Source organism: Myxine glutinosa, chromosome 1, assembly GCF_964187855.1.
Source record: "Myxine glutinosa chromosome 1, kmMyxGlut1.1, whole genome shotgun sequence".
NCBI lineage: Eukaryota > Metazoa > Chordata > Myxini > Myxiniformes > Myxinidae > Myxine > Myxine glutinosa.
The window spans coordinates 46,188,836-46,208,372 of record NC_136261.1 but is presented as its reverse complement, the minus strand read 5'-3'; positions in this window follow the sequence as shown (position 1 = coordinate 46,208,372).

Below are 19,537 nucleotides of genomic sequence, written 5' to 3'. Positions count from 1 at the left end.
ACTTTTTGTGTGACACGTAGTTGTGATTCCCCTAACATTTTAAACTCCAATCCCAATGTGTGCGACATTTTAATTGGCATCGATTGAGGTGGTGGTCCAGAAAAGGACTGGTGCGGGTGGATGGCAATTAGTGGTGAAGCGGCGTTGCAAGTTAGCAACAATGAAGGTGGTGGTCCAGAAAAGGACTGGTGAGGGTGGTTCGCAATTAGTGGTGAAGCGTGGTTGCAAGTTAGCAGCGATGAAGGTGTTGGTCTCCGAAAAGGACTGGTGAGGGTGGTTGGCAATTAGTGGTGAAGCGGCGTTGCAAGTTAGCAACAATGAAGGTGGTGGTCCAGAAAAGGACTGGTGAGGGTGGTTCGCAATTAGTGGTGAAGCGTGGTTGCAGGTTAGCAGCGATTAAGGTGGTGGTCCAGAGAAGGACTGGTGCGGGTGGTTGGCAGGCAGTGGTGAAGTGTGGTTGCAAGTTAGCAGCGATGACGGTGTTGGTCCCAGAAAAGGACTGGTGCGGGTGGTTGGCAATTAGTGGTGAAGCGGGGTTGCAAGTTAGCAACAATGAAGGTGGTGGTCCAGAAAAGGACTGGTGAGGGTGGTTGGCAATTAGTGGTGAAGCGTGGTTGCAAGTTAGCAGCGATTAAGGTGGTGGTCCAGAGAAGGACTTGTGCGGGTGGTTGGCAGGCAGTGGTGAAGCCTGGTTGCAAGTTAGCAGCGATGAAGGTGGTGGTCCAGAAAAGGACTGGTGAGGGTGGTTGGCAGGCAGTGGTGAAGCGTGGTTGCAAGTTAGCAACGATGAATGTGGTGGTCCAGAAAAGGACTGGTGAGGGTGGTTGGCACGCAGTGGTGGAGCATGGTTGCAAGTTAGCAACGATGAAGGTGGTGGTCCAGAAAAGGATTGGTGAGGGTGATTGGCAATCAGTGGTGAAGCGTGGTTGCAAGCTAGCAGCAGTGAAGGCCGTGGTCCCAAAAAAGGACTGGTGAGGGTGGTTGGCAATTAGTGGTGACGCGTGGTTGCAGGTTAGCAGCGATTAAGGTGGTGGTCCAGAGAAGGACTGGTGCGGCTGGTTGGCAGGCAGTGGTGAAGCGTGGTTGCAAGTTATCAGCGATGTAGGTGGTGGTCCAGAAAAGGACTGGTGAGGGTGGTTGGCAGGCAGTGGTGAAGCGTGGTTGCAAGTTAGCAACGATGAAGGTGGTGGTCCAGAAAAGGACTGGTGAGGGTGGTTGGCAGGCAGTGGTGAAGCGTGGTTGCAAGTTAGCAACGATGAAGGTGGTGGCCCAGAAAAGGACTGGTGAGGGTGGTTGGCAGGCAGTGGTGAACCGTGGTTGCAAGTTAGCAACGATGAAGGTGGTGGTCCAGAAAAGGACTGGTGAGGGTGGTTGGCAATCAGTGGTGAAGCACGGTTATATGTTAGCAGTGGTGAGGGTGGTGGTCCAGAAAAGGACTGGTGAGGGTGGTTGGCAGGCAGTGTTGAAGCGTGGTTGCAAGTTAGCAGTGGTGAAGGTGGTGGTCCACAAAAAGGACTGGTGAGGGTGGTGGGGAAGCAGTGGTGAAGCCGTATGTGCTGGCAGGCAACGGCTGGAGAGGTGTAAGTTAGAAGTCAATGATGAGTGAGTTCAGGCAGGAAGAAAGACCATTAAGAGGATCTTGCTTGGAGATAATATGATTCGAGGTGTACATGAAGCTTTATAAGCTTTCTTCAGGAAAAAATGAAAAAGAGTGGTGTTCTGTTGCCTTCCAGACAATTGAGTGATTTATCACAGACACACTGGGTAGCATTGTGTGAGGGCACGTCCAGAAGACATTGATAGTCCGACATGCAGGATTGAGTACTTTAAGCCACAAGTAGGACAAGACACACCCGGACAATACCAACACAGGCTGGAAGAGTCGAATCCCTGATTTCTGGCTGTGGAATCCACCCAGGCAATGAAATCCACATTTACAAGTAAATTTGAGGTCAACGAGACTCACAAACTCGTCCGCAGAGGTCAGTGCACTCCAATCCACAGCAATTTCAATGTTTTCCCATCTGGCTCCTTCACCAACCATATACTCCCAGCAACATGATGGAAATTTTGCCATTTTAAGTGTGATATCACCACTCACTCATCATTTGACTTTTCATTTAAAATATTGAATTAAAAATTCGACAATGTATGAGAGGCTGCCCTCAGCTTGAAGGGAAGGACCACTATTGGTCCATCTTCAGAAGCTTGTTTTAGGCAAACATGGATGTTATTGCATCATCATTGTGCAATTAAAATGGGCATTTCACCAACACCATAACACAGGTGTGGGTGAATGTTTCTCCAAGTTGTTGGCTGAAGGAATATAAAGAATTTACAATATCAGTTGGTTCCTGCTCTTCTTTCGACACTGGGTACAAAATGGCAGCCGATAGTTATGCAGGCAGGTTTCTCTCTACCTTTGGAAATGGAAGCAGAATGTCACTTCAGAATAGAACTGGATAATGCGAGCGAGCAGTTGAGAGGTTACAACCACTAATTATTGGCAGCAATCCCCCCATTTCTATGTAATTACCTCCTCCACCAAAGGCGGACGGACGGAGGTTGCGCTTTCACCCCTGTCTATCTCTTTGTCTATGAGCAGGATATCTCAAAAAGTTATGGACGGATTCGGAAGTGCTTTGTGGACAATTTGGCTGTGTGCCAAGTGTTACGTGGTCCCCTCGGTGACTACCTGGTCTCGGTGACCCCCGGACCGTGAGAGGAACTTCGCCAGAAAGTAGTAGTATATATGCGCTTTCGCAACACAATCCCTATGAATTCCACCCAAGAGAAAACTGATGTTCAATGATATATTTCAAGGGTAATGATACCAAACAATTTCAATGATACAATCACGGGTATATTCCCCGAGCAATCCACCATCCACAATTCACACTCAACAATCAATCAATCCCCTAGAGGTTTAAGATGGCCATCTTATATATGTGTGTCCCCTTTTGTACTCACGACCCCCTTTTGGTCTCTGCCCCTCACAATGTCTCTGGGCCCCTCCTGACCAAGATGATGGTCGGCGTCGCCGCCCTCGGGCGGTTGAACGAACCCCGGGTGGACGTGTTTCCACCGGGCAGGTATCGTACCAGGCACCACGGCTGCAGCCCCTCGTGGCCACGCGAAGTGGGTACGGTAAAGCAAGCAAAAGCCCCACGCCGCTTGCAACGCGTGTTAGGCCCCAACGTGCGACCCGTACGCGTCTTTTTAGACGGTGCCGCGAACGGTGCCAGACGCGGGGTCGGTGCACGGCCCCACGTCAACTTTACGTCTCCACCGGGTAGGTACACGTCCCGGTAACTCCTCTCGCCAGACGGGCTTCGGAACGCCGCTTTTCCACGCGGCGCAAGGTCGATCCCACCTTTCGTCGGAGCCGGGCGAGGAAGAAGAATCCTCGTCGCTTTTCTTCCTCGTGTCTTTTCCTCTTCCGTTTCCGGTCTCTTTTTCAGAAGGGCTCCTGACCCTCCAACCACAACAACCCTTAATCTACTACACATGGATAAGCAAAGACCTGAATGGTAATTCACATACATTCACATAAATATGTAACACTCCCCCCCTTCAAGAAAGAACGTTTGAACCCAGCGAAAACTTTCTTTGCCGGCCAATTTGGAGAAACAAACCAGATAACTCAACCCCCCCCCCCCCCCACATTATCAGTTCCCCCCGGGCACAGTTATCACTTAAAAATAAAGCAACCAAAATTTCACCACAACCCCCCCCCCAGATTACTCACTCTGGACTAAGCACCAGCAACGACATTGTCCCTGCCCTTTACATGTTCAATTTCCCGTTGGACTCCTGCCAAGCCAAACTCCATCTCATGACCCTCTGACTTTGACCGTCAGTTTCTTGTGAATGAAGGTTAAGGGGTTGATCAAAGATCCAAAGTTAAGCAACTCGATAGCACTTTTTCCGGGAGGCCAAGCCGAGTATTCACTACATGGATGCCTTTAGGAACGTGGAGTTCACGGTTAGTCCGTGCAGGAAAGTTCTCTACCTGGGCGCCTTGAGGAACGTGGAGTTCACGGTTAGTCTGTGCATGAAAGTTCACTACATGGACGCCTTTAGGAACGGCGTTCACGGTTAATCCGTGTAGGAATCTTGGCTCGGCGGCTCCGCCGCATTCAGTGCTTCAACTTCTCAGAACTTCCCTAATAATTATGGTGGGACCACTTATCCCTGTAGTCCCATGAATAGCGGTCTCCTTCTCGGCCACTACTTTGACAATCCTTCCTTCGGGAGCTGCCGTAACTCAGGGAGCCTCCATAATAATATTGATTGCGGCCACCACCAAAACTACCGCCCAGTTGTCCTCTCCTGTAGACCTCTTGACGCCTACGAAATGCCTTCCCTACTGTTATGGTCCGACCATCCAAATCCTTGCCATTCCAATTCTTCTCTGCCTCTCTGGCGTCTTTTGTGCTGGCAAACGTGACAAAGCCGAACCCTCTTGACTGTTGCGTTTCCCTGTCTCTTACCAACCGCACTTCCACCAGCGGCCCATATCTGTTGAAGACAGAGGTCAGAACTTCTTCCTCTGTTTTGAAGTTCAGTCCCCCTACAAATAACTTGGCACTTTTGTCGCCATCCCGAGCTGGTGTGGTGTTATTTTCCCTGCTGGGCTCTTTACCAACCCTCAGGTTACCATAAACTTGACCCCCGGCCAAATCATTCCCGATAACCACAGATACACCCTCTACAGGAAGCGTGGCTTGTAAACCGACGGTGACCGGTCCTGACACCAAATCGGACTCCAAATGGATGACATGAAGTGGAGCACTAACACCGCCCCCGATCCCCTGTAAACGAACACTATCCCCCGTTGCCGTCTCCTCGGACCATGGCAAAATGCCTTCAAGCATTAAAGATTGATGTGCCCCTGTGTCCCTCAATATCCTAACCGGTCTCCGGTTAGTCGAGGCTCCATCCCGTGACACAAACCCCTCTGAAATAAATGGTTGGTAACCCTTTTGATGGCGATTTCTCACAATGGCCATTGCATTTGGAGTCGTAATAGTCGGACTCCGCTCTGGGTCTTCCCTTTTCATGCGGTAACAACTGGACATCAAGTGTCCAGGTTTCTTGCAAAAAGCGCAAGTAGGCCCGGAGGAAAAACTCGTGGTCTGCCTCGGGCCCCCCGAACTATAAGTTTGTCTTGGGCCCGCATCCCTCTGATTTCGAACAGGTGGGGTATCCGCGTTGTCCCCATAATCCTCTCGAGGCCGCCGCCATGTATGGTCGTTCTCCGCACCTGCTGTTCCCCACCTCCCCTGCGGAGATCTAGGCGAGGAGTTAGGTTCGTGGACCCCTATTCGGTGGGTTAAGGCATAATCATCTGCCATGGTGGCTGCGTCCCACAACTTTGGTACTTTCTTTTCCTGCAGGTACACTTTGATGTCCTCGTGGACACACTGCTGAAATTCCTCCACCAGGATCAAGTCACGCAATGTTTCGAAGTCTTTCCCGACTCCTTTTGACTCACACCACCGATCAAACATGTTTTCTTTCACTCTGGCAAACTCCACATGGGTCTCACTCTCCCTCTTCCTGGCATTCCTGAATTTTTGCCTGTAAGCTTCCGGAACCAACTCATAGGCTTTGAGGATGTGCTTCTTCAGTACCTCATAATCTGCACATTGGTCCATTGGTAGCGCCGAATAAATCTCTTGAGCTTTCCCCACCAGCACACTTTGCACTAGTATGGTCCAGGCCTCCTCCGGCCAGTTTAATTGTCGAGCCACTTTCTCAAAGTGTGGAAAAAATTTCGCGACTTCCTTTTCACTGAACGGTGGAACCAGCCTCACATGTCTGCCCACATCCCAGGTTTTCTGGTTAGGTGTCGACCCCGTCAGCAAGGGTGGTGCCTCTCCCCGTTCTCTCATTAACTCCAGCTCCTTGAATTTAATTTCCTGCCGAAGCTCCATGTCACGTTCCTTTAATTCCCTTTCTGCTTTTCTCTCCTCTGCTTCGAGTTCCCTTGCAGCTCTCCTCTCCTCTGCTTGTTTCTCTTCTCTCCTCTCTTCTGCTTTCCTTTCTTCTTCTGCTCTTTCCTTTTCTGCTTTCCTTTCCTCTTCTTTTAACCTTTCCTGGAGTTCTCGTTCCACTCTCCTTTCCTCTGCTTGTTTCTCTTCTCTCCTCGCTTCTGCTTTCCTTTCTTCTTCTTTTAACCTTTCCTGGAGTTCTCGTTCCACTCTCCTTTCCTCTGCTTGTTTCTCTTCTCTCCTCTCTTCTGCTTTCCTTTCCTCTTCTGATCTTTCCTTTTCTGCTTTCCTTTCTTCTTCTGCTCTTTCCTTTTCTGCTTTCCTTTCTTCTTCTGCTCTTTCCTTTTCTGCTTTCCTTTCTTCTTCTGCTCTTTCCTTTTCTGCTTTCCTTTCTTCTTCTTTAATCCGTTCCTGGCTCCGTAAATGCAACTCCAGTTTCCGGAGCTCAACATCTTCTGGTTCTTCGGGTAGCCACTCCCAGGCTAACTCGTCCCATGTTCCTAATCCCACCATAGATTGTATCACCGTGGCCTGCAACTCTGCCTTCCTCAAATTAGTTCGGACCTCCAAGTTAAAATGTTTGGCCAATTTCAAGAGGTCCGACTTTAGTAACGCTCGGAACTGTGCCTCACTCGGTGTTACCGCAAAGTTCTGTGCCACAAACGCCATGGTGACTATCGTTAACACCTGTTAACCTTCACCCAAGACTTTACCCCAATTTCCCCAAAAATTTACCTATTCTGATTTACCAAATTTACCAATTAATACTTAATTAATAAATTTTAATTAATAAAAATATTATTTTATTATTTTATACAATTTTAGATCCCGGACGTAGACCCAATTGCGAATCCGCAAATCGTAATTTGGACGAGCCCCCAATTCTGTTACGTGGTCCCCTCGGTGACTACCTGGTCTCGGTGACCCCCGGACCGTGAGAGGAACTTCGCCAGAAAGTAGTAGTATATATGCGCTTTCGCAACACAATCCCTATGAATTCCACCCAAGAGAAAACTGATGTTCAATGATATATTTCAAGGGTAATGATACCAAACAATTTCAATGATACAATCACGGGTATATTCCCTGAGCAATCCACCATCCACAATTCACACTCAACAATCAATCAATCCCCTAGAGGTTTAAGATGGCCATCTTATATATGTGTGTCCCCTTTTGTACTCACGACCCCCTTTTGGTCTCTGCCCCTCACAATGTCTCTGGGCCCCTCCTGACCAAGATGATGGTCGGCGTCGCCGCCCTCGGGTGGTTGAACGAACCCCGGGTGGACGTGTTTCCACCGGGCAGGTATCGTACCAGGCACCACGGCTGCAGCCCCTCGTGGCCACGCGAAGCGGGTACGGTAAAGCAAGCAAAAGCCCCACGCCGCTTGCAACGCGTGTTAGGCCCCAACGTGCGACCCGTACGCGTCTTTGTAGACGGTGCCGCGAACGGTGCCAGACGCGGGGTCGGTGCACGGCCCCACGTCAACTTGACGTCTCCACCGGGTAGGTACACGTCCCGGTAACTCCTCTCGCCAGACGGGCTTCGGAACGCCGCTTTTCCACGCGGCGCAAGGTCGATCCCACCTTTCGTCGGAGCCGGGCGAGGAAGAAGAATCCTCGTCGCTTTTCTTCCTCGTGTCTTTTCCTCTTCCGTTTCCGGTCTCTTTTTCAGAAGGGCTCCTGACCCTCCAACCACAACAACCCTTAATCTACTACACATGGATAAGCAAAGACCTGAATGGTAATTCACATACATTCACATAAATATGTAACACAAGGACAAATTGGTTCGATTTTGGTGAAGATCTGGACGTGATAATTTTAAAAGTGATTTTTCACCATTGAGAGATCGGCCCAAAAACGAGATGGGGCACAATATGTGAAATAGTTGTGGAAGGATTCGGACGAAACTTGGTGGACAGGTTGGGTGTCTGATCAGGAAAAATGGATTAGATTTTTGTGAAGAAACTACACCACCTGGCAGAGGTAGAGTCGAGCTTCACCACCTGGCGCAGGTAAAAGCCTATTTTTAGGTCAATAGGTCCAAAGGTCAAGATCTCATAAATCGATTTACTTGATATCTATTTGTTGAGAAAATTAATTTTTATTTTACGCACATTGTTTTTATACCTAACCGAACTGAATTGAGGGGTGAGAGATAGAAATTTAAAAAAATTCGAAAATAAGTGTCAACCTAATGCTCAGTGTACCTGAGAGCACCAAATATCCCAAAGCTTCCAGGCCCCTGGAGTGGACCCCACTCCTTGATATCTTCGCACTCGCAGCATCTGCACGAGGATGCACCAGATCTGTTCCCTTCATTTCTGGACGCCCCTCATCCCCTTTTCAAAAATCCTGGATCTGGCCCGAGAGTACATAATACATATATATATAATATATACACACTTGCTTCATTACCTGTGCCACCAAAGGTGAATGGAAGTTTCTTTTTCGCCCCTGTCTGTCCGTTTGTTTGTCTGTCTGTCTGTCTGTCTGTGAACAGGTTTTATCTCAAAAAGTTGTGGATGGATTTGGACGAAATTTGACAGAGAGGTATTCTAAAAAGGACGAAATGATTCGATTTTGGTGAAGATCCGGATTTGGATCCGGATAGTATTAATTTTTTAAGTGATTCTTCACAATTGGGAGATGGGGCCAAAAACTATATATAGCAGGATATCTCAAAAAGTTGTGGATAGATTTGGACGAAACCTGGTGGACAGGTTGTGTGTGTGACAAGAACGAATCAATTCGATTTTGGTGAAGATCTGAATATGGATTCGGATACGAGTATTATTTACTTTTTAAGTGATTCTTCACCATTGACATAAACTGTTCAGCCTGGTTAAATATTGATTTGTCGGGCATCGCTAGCAGGTGAGTGGCAGTAATTCTTGTTTTTCTGGGATTACTCCATGGACCGGTAGCTTTCCTTCCATGGACCGGCAGCAGTCCCCGGACCAGCGGCTAAAAATCTGTGCTGTAGATAGACACTGATGACCCTTTACACCTTTTAGAACTTTAATAACAATAAGACCCTTAATAACACAAAAGCCCCTCAGGACCCTTGAGACCTTATTGCCCCCCTAATATCCCAGAACCCGTTACACCTCATGTCTGACGGCCTTCTGCAATAACACTCGAGATTTACCAGTCATAATCAAAAGGCCCCTCATTCATAAACCACCTCAGTACCAAACTAATAGGGTGCAAAATCTTCCTTTTTAAAATAGTGTCTCCCTTTTTCAGATATCTTCATCTTGGTTAGTGGATGAGAAAAAAGAAAATCCCACATGAATTAGAAAAAAAAATTCACGTGGATTATAAATTTTTTTTCACGTGGATCAGAAAAAGAAACCCCACATGGATTAGAAAAAGTCCGACATGCATTAGCAAAAGAAATCCCATGTGGATAAGGGAAAAAATCCCACATGGATTGAAAAAGAAATCCCACGTGGATTGGAAAAATTAATTCCATGTGGATTAGAAAAATAAATCCCACGTGAATTAGAAAAAAATCCCACATGGATTAGTAAAATATATCCCGGGTGGTTTAGGAAAAAAGTAACATGGAATGGAAAAATAAATCCCAACTGGATTAGAAAAAAATCCAACATGGATGAGAAAAATAACATCATATGTGAATTACAAAAAAACCCACATGGATTAGAAAAAAAATCCCACGTGTATTAGAAAAAAGAATCCCACGTGAATTAGAAAATAATCCAACATGGATTAGTAAAAAAAATCCCACATGGATTACAAAAAACATCCTACGTGAATTAGAAAAAATTCAAAGTCAATTGGGAAAAAAACCCACGTGGATTAGGAAAAATGTCCAATGTGGATTAGAAAAAAAAACCCACATGGATTACAAAAAACATCCCACATGGATTAAAAAAACCCACATTGATTAGAAAAAGTCCTACATGGATTAGTAAAATAAATCCCATGTGGATTACGAAAAGGTCCCACATGGTTTGGAAAAGAAATCCCACGTGGATAAGAGAAATAAATCCCACGTGGATTTGAAAAATAAATCCCACGTGAATTAGAATAAAATGCCACATGGATTAGTAAAATTAATCCCATGTGGTTTAGGAAAAAAATAACACACGGAATGGAAAAATAAATCCCACGTGAATGAGAATAAAATCCCACATGGATTAGTAAAATAAATCCCATGTGGTTTCGGAAAAAAGTACCACATGGATTAGAAAAATAAATCCCACGTAGATTAGAAAGAAATCCCACATGGATGAGAATAAAAACATCCCACGTGAATTACAAAAAACCCACATGGATTAGAAAAATAAATCCCACGTGGATTAGAAAAAATCCCCCGTGGATTACAAAAAAACATCCCACGTGAATTACAAAATAATCCCACATGGATTAGAAAAAATATCCCACGTGAATTAGAAAAAAACCCGTGAATTAGAAAAAAAAAAACACGTGGATTACAAAAAATGTTCCACGTGGATTAGAAAAAAAATCCCACGTGGATTAGAAAAGAATCCCATGTGGATTACAAAAAACAACCCACGTGAATTAGAAAAAAACCCACGTGGATTTGAAAAAAGTTCCACGTGGATTAGGAAAAAATCCCACATGGATTAGAAAAAAAAATCCCACATGGATAAGGAAAAAAATCCCAAGTGGATTTTAAAAAACCCACATGGATTAGCAAAACTCCTACATGGATTAGTAAAATAAATCCCATGTGGATTAGAAAAAGCCCCACGTGGATAAGAAAAACACGCACATAGATTAGAGGGTAAAGTCTTACGTTGAACAGTGGGAAAAGACTCATAATATTATTGAAACGTGCATTTCATACTTTGATCTTTGATCTACTTTCCATCAAAAATTTTCAAGATCTCAAAACATGGAAACCTCCTCCCCGAAAAGCACAGACGTAGGTAGGTATATAAATAAGCTTGGCAGGGCATTCCTCCTTCTGATTCCCTGTGTGGTGCTGTGCACACACAACTCGTTCGCCAAAAAGGTAGGCCACAACACGTGGTTACAAATGAAAGCACTTTATTACAAGCTCGCACATCAGTCATCAGCACTGGGCGGGCTCGACCTTCGAGCCCGCATATATATCCCGAGGCCACGCCTTGTTCCCGGGCATGGCCGATCGGCCGAAAGGCGGGGCATGTATCTCAGTTCCACGCCCGGACGCTCGCGCCACCCACTGGTGCACGGAATTATTGATCATACGTCGTTTAAGGGTAAAGCGCGATGGCGTCACCACGTTCGGCGGCACGAATTTCGATTCCGAGGAGATATTGTTCCATTGTGCACGCCTTCGTTTTATTTCCAAATTAGAATCTGTTTTCTTTTCTGCCCCAAACATGGTGTCCGTGCATTGAGTGGGGTATTTTATTTCGTGAAAATCGGTCGATTTCAAGTGGTGAAAATAAAATGTGATAGCGGAAAATCGTAGCGAGGGGCCATTTTGGATCGGTTTTCGATTATTACACCGGGTTACTTGTGGTGGATAGGAACACCACTAGGTAAGTAAGGACAACCTTTATTTGGCGAAAATTCGGACAAATATTGACCGAGTTATTCAAAATATCAACTTATATAAAATTGGTCTTAAGGCTGAAGCGTGATGACGTCACTACGTCCCCGGCACGACCTTCGATTCTGAGGAGATCTTGTTCTATCATGCACACCGTCATTTTACAACGAATTCAAATTCCGTTTCTACTCCTGCAGCGATAGTGATGTCCCTGCATCGAGTGGGGTATTTTATTTCGTGGGGTATTACTTATTTGTGCGAGTTATATTGTCGTAGTTATCATGTTCGGGCCGTGGTCTGGACTAGATGTAGGCCGTTCCTCATTTTGCCGAATAAAGTGGTCTTAAAATATTTTTTGACGGTTCTCATGCCTCTCATGACATGCCTGACACTCGTAGCGATGTGTAAATATATGGATTGCCATCGGATGGTGTGGGATTTGGGATTTAGGAACTCCGGAGTTTTTTCATTAGGAAGATATGCGATTTGTTCTTGGGGGCCCCCGAGAGCTAACGGAGACTCGGATTTTAATTCTGTTTTCCGATTTCACAGTCGCTAGATTAGCTTAACACTCAGTAGAACTGGCCCCGCGAAATTTCGAGGATTTTTTGGTAAAATTACCTCAGGGTAAAGTTACATGGGAAAACCGCATGTTAAATTTCCGTCGCCGAAGGGCGAAGGACTTTATTTTTATTACGAAATTCATCCTGACGTCGCCTCTAGGAGGATAGAGGGGTATCTGTAGGTAACGGGAACCTTTATTTGGCGAAAATCGGACAGGAATTGACCGAGTTATTCAAAATATGGACTTAAATAAAATTAATTTTTTAAGACTGTAAACGCAGTGACGTCATCACGTCTCGCGGCACGACTTTCGATTCCGAGGAAATTTTGGTTTTATGGTGCACGGCTTCATTGCACAACGAATTTGAATTCTGTGTACAGTTTTGCCACGAAAATAAGGTCCCTGCATCGAGTGTGGTATGTTATTTGCTGAAAATCTGTCGATTTGAAGTGGTGAAAATAAAATATGATCGTGGAAAGTCGTAGCGAGGGGCCATTTTGAATCGGTTTTCGATTATTACACCGGGTTACTTGTGGTGGATAGGAACACCACGAGGTAAGTAAGGAGAACCTTTATTTGGCGAAAATCGGACAAATATTGACCGAATTATGGAAAATATTAACTTATATAAAATTGCGTTTTTAAGGCTGTAAACGTAGTGACGTCATCACGTCCCCGGCACGAGTTCCGAGTCTGAGGAGATCTTGTTCTATCGTGCACAACTTCATTTTATTTCCAAATTAGAATCTGTTTTCACTTTTGCCCGAAAAACGACATCAGTGCATCGAGTGGGGTATCTTATTTGGTAAAAATCGGTCGATTTGAAGTACGTGAAATAGAAATCGATCGTGACTTCGTTGCAATCCGCCGTCCAGATCCTATCGTCCTCTGCTGTGTCTCTCAATGCCTCTGTGTCTCTCAATGCCTCTGTGTCTCGTGGATTTCCTTCATTGCCATGTACATTGGAAATTGCTGTTTGATGTTATCATTTTGACTGTTCTAAAGATAGGAGATGTTGTGATCACCAATGCCGTTATGAATTGTGAAGGAGCTGGGCTGGGAACAGGTAAGTTCGTTGGTAAGTTGGTGCAATACGTCCTCTTACCCCTGGCTATGTTCAAAATCTGCTCCACTCTCATCCCTCTTTTTCTCCCCTCCTCCTCCCTCTTACCCCTGGCTATGTTCAAAATCTGCTCCACTCTCATCCCTCTTTTTCTCCCCTCCTCCTCCCTCTTACCCCCCTCTCTCTCTCTCTCCTGATTGGAGACACCCATCAACCCAAGTTACCCCAAATAAGTCCGGTACACAGGCTCTGAGTAGGATAACCCTATTTATTTGATTATTTCCCTCAACCAACTTCCTTACTCTAATGTTACCTGCATTAGGTAACCACAGGGCGAAAGGGTATTAATGAGTGTTCAAATTACTTAAGAGACTCCCATATATAATAATTAGAGCCCCTCGATCGACCCCTTTCCTTCAATGTGGGGGATAATTCTGGTTAACCACGCCTTTCCCAAGCAATGGGTGCTTCAGGTGTGGGCGTGCAGGCCTGAGGTAAATCTAAGTCTCAATTAAATTTATTCTCTCTGTCAACCCACTTCTAGGTAAGTAGGGTATTAACCCTACCTACCACATAATGTTATCTAAGGTATTCTCCCCAAATAGGGGGGTAACAGCCCCTTCTTAGTGCGGTAACACGAGTTATTTAATTATTTCCTTGAGGAATCTCTCTTCCTTTCAGTTAACTTGGGAGGTACACACAGGGCTGTGAGTTACCAGTGAGGTGTTGAATCACTCATGGGACCCCTCTCTATAAGTAATGAGCACATAACCCCACCACAACCCTATTCCTCTCGACAGAGGAGTGGTTACTGTGGATAACCACCAAACCACAGGTCATGCGTGCCCTCAGCAGGCGGGGGTTGCCTGAGGTAGAATAACTTCAAAATTTAATTATCCCCTCTGTCAACCCACTTTCAGGTAAGTACGCAGTTAACCCTACCTACCACATTATGTTATTTAAGTTATTCTCCCCAAATATGGGGGTAACAGCCCCTTCTTAGTGTGGTAACCCGATTTATTTAATTATTTCCTTGAGGAACTCTCTTGTTTTCAATTAACTTGGGAGGTAAACACAGGGCTGTGAGTTACCAGTGAGGTGTTGAATCACTCATGGGACCCCTCTCTATAATTAATGAGCACACAACCCCACCACAACCCTACTATCGACTGAGGGGTGCTTAATTTGGACAACTACCAGAACCGCAGGTTATACATGACTTCAGTATGTGGATGTTGCCTGAGGTAGAATAACTTCAGAATTTAATTTATTCCCTCTGTCAACCCGCTTTCAGGTAAGTACGCAGTTAACTCGAGCTACCACATCAGTTATTTAAAGAATTCTTCCCAAAATATAGGGGTAACAACCCCTTCTTAGTGGGGTTGTTACCCCTATATTGCTTAAGGCTTGGGTGAAGCAAGCGGTTTCGTGAGCAATAGCAAGCTGCTTGCTAACGGAACACATCCCGGTGTATGGTTCCCGTTTTTAAATCGACAAACTGAGAAATCGATCTGTAAAAGTAATCCGAGTGGCCCATCGATCGGCGAAATGTCCTCAGGCCAATCAGCCATACGCGGGAGAGGATCGATATTCTGAGGAAACGCCGAAACCCGCCATCTTGTTTCAACTGCGCTTCCTAATGGGCGCGGGTTCTGTTTCAGACGCTCGTATAAAAGGACACGGAGCCGTTAGTAGTTCGAGCAATCCATGTTCCGCGTCCGGCACTCCCGGCCCGGAGGTTACTCCGGAAGTACATGTGCACAGTACACTGGGCGGTGTTATCAACACAAGCTAACACCTGTAACATCTCCCTTTTTTAACATTACTAATATCATGTGATGCAATCTATTCTACCAAAATTTCGAAAAGAGCTGTAAACTGGTAACACAACATAACAATATTCTGGCTAAATTATAACATAGGATTATGCCAGGAGCTGAACATTTCCACCAATCAATGACATCAAATCAATAACTAAATGTCCTTGCTGTTACTTGTAACAGTTCACAGATCAAGTCTGTTTGGGGGTTTTGACAGTCTTCCACTGCGGGAGAAAACAGGGCTCCTGTGTGAGAGAGGCTCTTTGACCACACCCGGGGTTGAGGGTGTGCTGCACGTCCTCCCTGCTGGTGTGCTCACTCTCACCAAATTCTTCTTAGCATTGCAGCCCTCAGGCTCAATGGCAGTTTTGTCTTCACTTTGCACATCCAGTCTTGTGATGCTCTGGTTGTGCCTTTCCTCCGCTAGCAAATCCGAGGGCTGTCCATAACAGGGAGGTGGTGCTGACTCAGCTACTCTCAGGTCCACGCGATTGCGGTGATACAGGGCACCCTCCACATCCACGAGATAGGAGCGTGGGGCAACCTGTTGCACGCAGGTTCCTATTTTCCAGCGACCAGTTCGGTCTCCAGGCAGTGGTTTCATACGGATGCACTCACCAACTTTTAGTTCAGGTAAGTCTCTGGCTGACTTGTCATAGCCGAGCTTGGATATCTGCTTTTTTTGACGCAGTTTCTCCAAAACACCTAGCACCACACAAGGCTCGAGCAACTTGTTGGTCACAGGTAAAGGTGTTTTCAGCCTTCTTGACATCAAGCGCTGCGCTGGGCTGCTGTCCATGCCCTCAGTTGGTGTGTTCCTCCACTGGAGTATGGCCTTCCAGGGGTCATTGCCATCACACGTAGCTTTCTTGCACAGGTTTTTTATGATTTTGACGGCAGACTCAGCTTTGCCATTGGCTTTTGGGTGTCATGGAGAGGATGTGAGATGCTCGAATTCCCATTCGATGGTAAAGCGTCTGAATTGCTCGCCTGCAAATTGAGGCCCATTGTCAGAGATTACATGGTCCGGTTGACCGTGACGTGCGAATTGTGCCTTGCATCGCCGGATTGTTGTCTCAGCAGACAGGTCTGGGAGCAGCTCAATTTCCCAGAAGTCAGAATAGTGATCGACCATCAGGAGGAAGTCTTTCCCAATGTACTTGAATAAGTCCATGCTGATGATCTGCCAGGGCCGTGTGGGCAACTCGTGCGACATCATCGTCTCCTTTTGCTGCTCATGTGCATATTCATTGCACACGGAACATTTACTGACAAAGTCTTTGATCTCTGCTTGCATGTTTGGCCAGAAGAGAGTATCGCTTGCTTGCCTGTAGCATGCTTCCCCTCCAATGTGGCTGGAGTGGATTCGTGCCAGCATCTCTGGGCACAAAGACTTCGGTATGATAACTCTCTGACCTTTGAACAGCACACCATTCTGCACACTGATTTCATCTTTGCATAGCCAATAATCTCTAACAGCAAGAGATGTCTCCTCTCTCTGGTCAGGCCACCCGGCCAAGACAACAGCTTTTAGTGCTTGCAGGTATTCGTCTCTGTCTGTGTGCTGTCTGATCTGAAGCAGGCGTCGATCAGTGACATTCAGGTAATCTGCCTGATTGATCTTCTCCACATCATTCTGCTCCTGTTGCATGCTACAAACTGTGTGTCGCTCATGTTCCACATTGGAAGTACTGACCGCTGCTGTTGCCCTGCTGAGCATGTCGCTGATATACATTTTAAATCCAGGCTTGTACACAACCCTGAGGCTGTAGTTCTGGAGTGTGAGCAGCATGCTCTGGAGTCGCTTAGGTGCGCTTAGGAGAGGCTTGCTGAAAATGGCAATGAGGGGCTTGTGATCAGTCTCTGCCGTGATCACTTCCCGGCCATACAGATAGTGACGGAAGCGTTGACAGGCAAACACTATGCTCAGGCATTCTTTTTCGATTTGTGCATAGTTTTGTTCCGTCAGCGTTAGCGCCCTTGATGCAAATGCAACCGGTTGTCCCTCTTGCATGAGACAGCACCCCAGTCCATTTTGGCTTGAGTCACTTTGTATAGTGACTGGCTTTGAGATGTCGTAGTACCTTAATACAGGCATCATGGTGACGAGGTGCTTTATTTCCTGCACTGCAGCATCGTGGTTCGGTAGCCAATGCCATATCGCATCCTTGTGCAGCAGTCTCCTCAATGGCTCACAAACCTCAGAAAGGTGTGGCATGAATTTTGCAAGGTAGGTCACAAAGCCAATGAAACGCTGGACCGCCTTCCCATCTGTTGGGTGTGACATTTCCAGAATGGCTCTCACCTTTTCAGGATCAGCCGTCAGGCCATTTGAAGACAGTACATGTCCATGGAAACGGACCTTTGCTACCTTGAACTGCAGCTTCTTCAGGCCAAGTCTTAGTTTAACGTGCTTGCAGCGGTCCATCAGTGCCAGTAACTTTGCATCATGGTCATTATCTGCCTCATCATCTGTATCCCCGCAGCCAACAATGAGGATGTCATCTGCAATGGGCTCTACTCCATCTAGCCCAGCCAATAGCTCATGCTGCTTGCGTTGGTACACCTCTGGTGCTACGGAGACTCCAAAAGGCAGTTTGAGCCACCGTTTCCTGCCCCAGGGAGTCCAAAATGTTGTCATGTAACTGCTCTTCTCGTCTAGCTTGCATTGTAAAAAGGCATCACGTGCATCTACGAGTGTGAATACCCGTGCCTTTGGTAATTTGTATAAGACATCTTCAAGTGTTGGCATGAGGTAGTGAGATCTTCGCAGTGCTTGGTTCAAAAACTTTGGATCATGCAAATTCTCAGCTTCTCAGGCTGTTTTACTATGACCATGTTACTTATCCAGTCTGTCGGATCGGTCACAGTGGTAATGTGCCCATCTGCCTCATGTCTGTCCAGCTGTGCCTTCACGGCGGACTTCATGGCCACGGGTACATTGCGTGGGGAGCACTGGACTGGACGGATTTTGGCGTCCAGTTCAAAATGTATTTCTCCTGGAACTGACTCTATTGGCCCATTGAAAACATCGTTGTACATGCTTATGAGCTGTTGTTTGGTCAAAGGCCCAGTCAGGTGGTGCTCCATTTTGTGCAGTTCAGCAGGGACAGTGAAGTGCATCAGTCCCAAGCACTCACATGTGGAGCCTGACAACAGGGGTTTCTGACTGACCTCCACAATTTCAAACTCAAGCTTGTGTGTTCGTCCACGTATTACATACTTTGTTTTGAAAAGTCCCAGTGACTTCAACAACTCGCCAGAATACAACTTCAGTCTCGTGTTACTTGGTAAGAGTCGCGCTTTCGGTGCGAGATTCATCTTGTCTTTATGGCTCATTACGTTGCACGTTGCCCCAGAGTCAAGCTGGCATTGCTGTAACTTGGTATGCAGTTGTAGTGTGATGAACCATTTTTTCCCTCTCGACCTCAAAGCACCGATGCACTCGCCTGTGTAAATGAAATTGCCACCGTTATCATCTTCCTCTTCAGATTCAGTATTTTCCACCTTGTGCAGCTGCCCTGCTGCGGGCCTTCTCGTGCTCTTAAAGCATACTTTGGCAAAGTGATTAGCCGTGCCACATAATCTGCATGCCTTACCATAGGCTGGACAGTGTTCTCGTCCTCGTCTGTGTGCATTGCCACAGTATTTACATGTGGCCCGGTCGTCTGTCGACATGCTGGGAGGGTGGTCGTTTTGCCTTGTTGCTTTTGGAGGGCCGGTCCTGCTGCACTGTTGCCTCACTGTGACATTGACACTGTCGATCAGCGGCCCTTCCAGCTCCATTGTTTTCATCCGCATGTCCGTGAGCTCCGCTGCCCGGCATGTCTCGATGGCTGTGTTTAGGGTTAAATCCCGTTCCCTCAGGAGGCGACGGCGTGTACTTCTCGTGCTCTCGTGCTACACTTCTCGTGTACTTCTCGTGCTTGTGGAGGACCACAACAATGTCTTGTGAACCGGAAGACTCCTCCACAACTACGTCTTGTGATCCATAAGTCTCATCCACAACAACGTCTTGTGAACCGGAAGACTCCTTCACAAGAACGTCTTGTGAACTGGAAGACTCCTCCACAACAACGCCTTGCAAACCGGAAGACTCCTCCGCAACAATGTCTTGTGAACATTAAGACTCCTCCACAACAACGTCTTGTGAACCGGAAGACTCCTCCACAACAACGTCTTGTGATCCAAAAGTCTCCTCCACAACAATGTCTTGTGAACAGTAAGACTCCTCCACAACAACGACTTGTGAACTGGAAGAATCCCCCACTACAACGTCTTGTGAACCGGAAGACTCCTCCACAACAACGTCTCGTGAACCGGAAGACTTCTCCAAGGACCAAGGAGCTCTGACCACAAGAGACAACGAGGTGGTGACCGTTCACTACCCAGATCAAGTGGCTGAATTGCGTGCTTTATATGCCGGAATGGCGGACCTCGTCGAGGACACGCCCTTCTGATTTTTACAAACGTTTGTGCTTTCTTTCCCTCTCTGTCCCGTCGCCTTTCCTCCGTTCATCGTCCCGTGGAACTCACATGAGTTTCCCTCATTGCG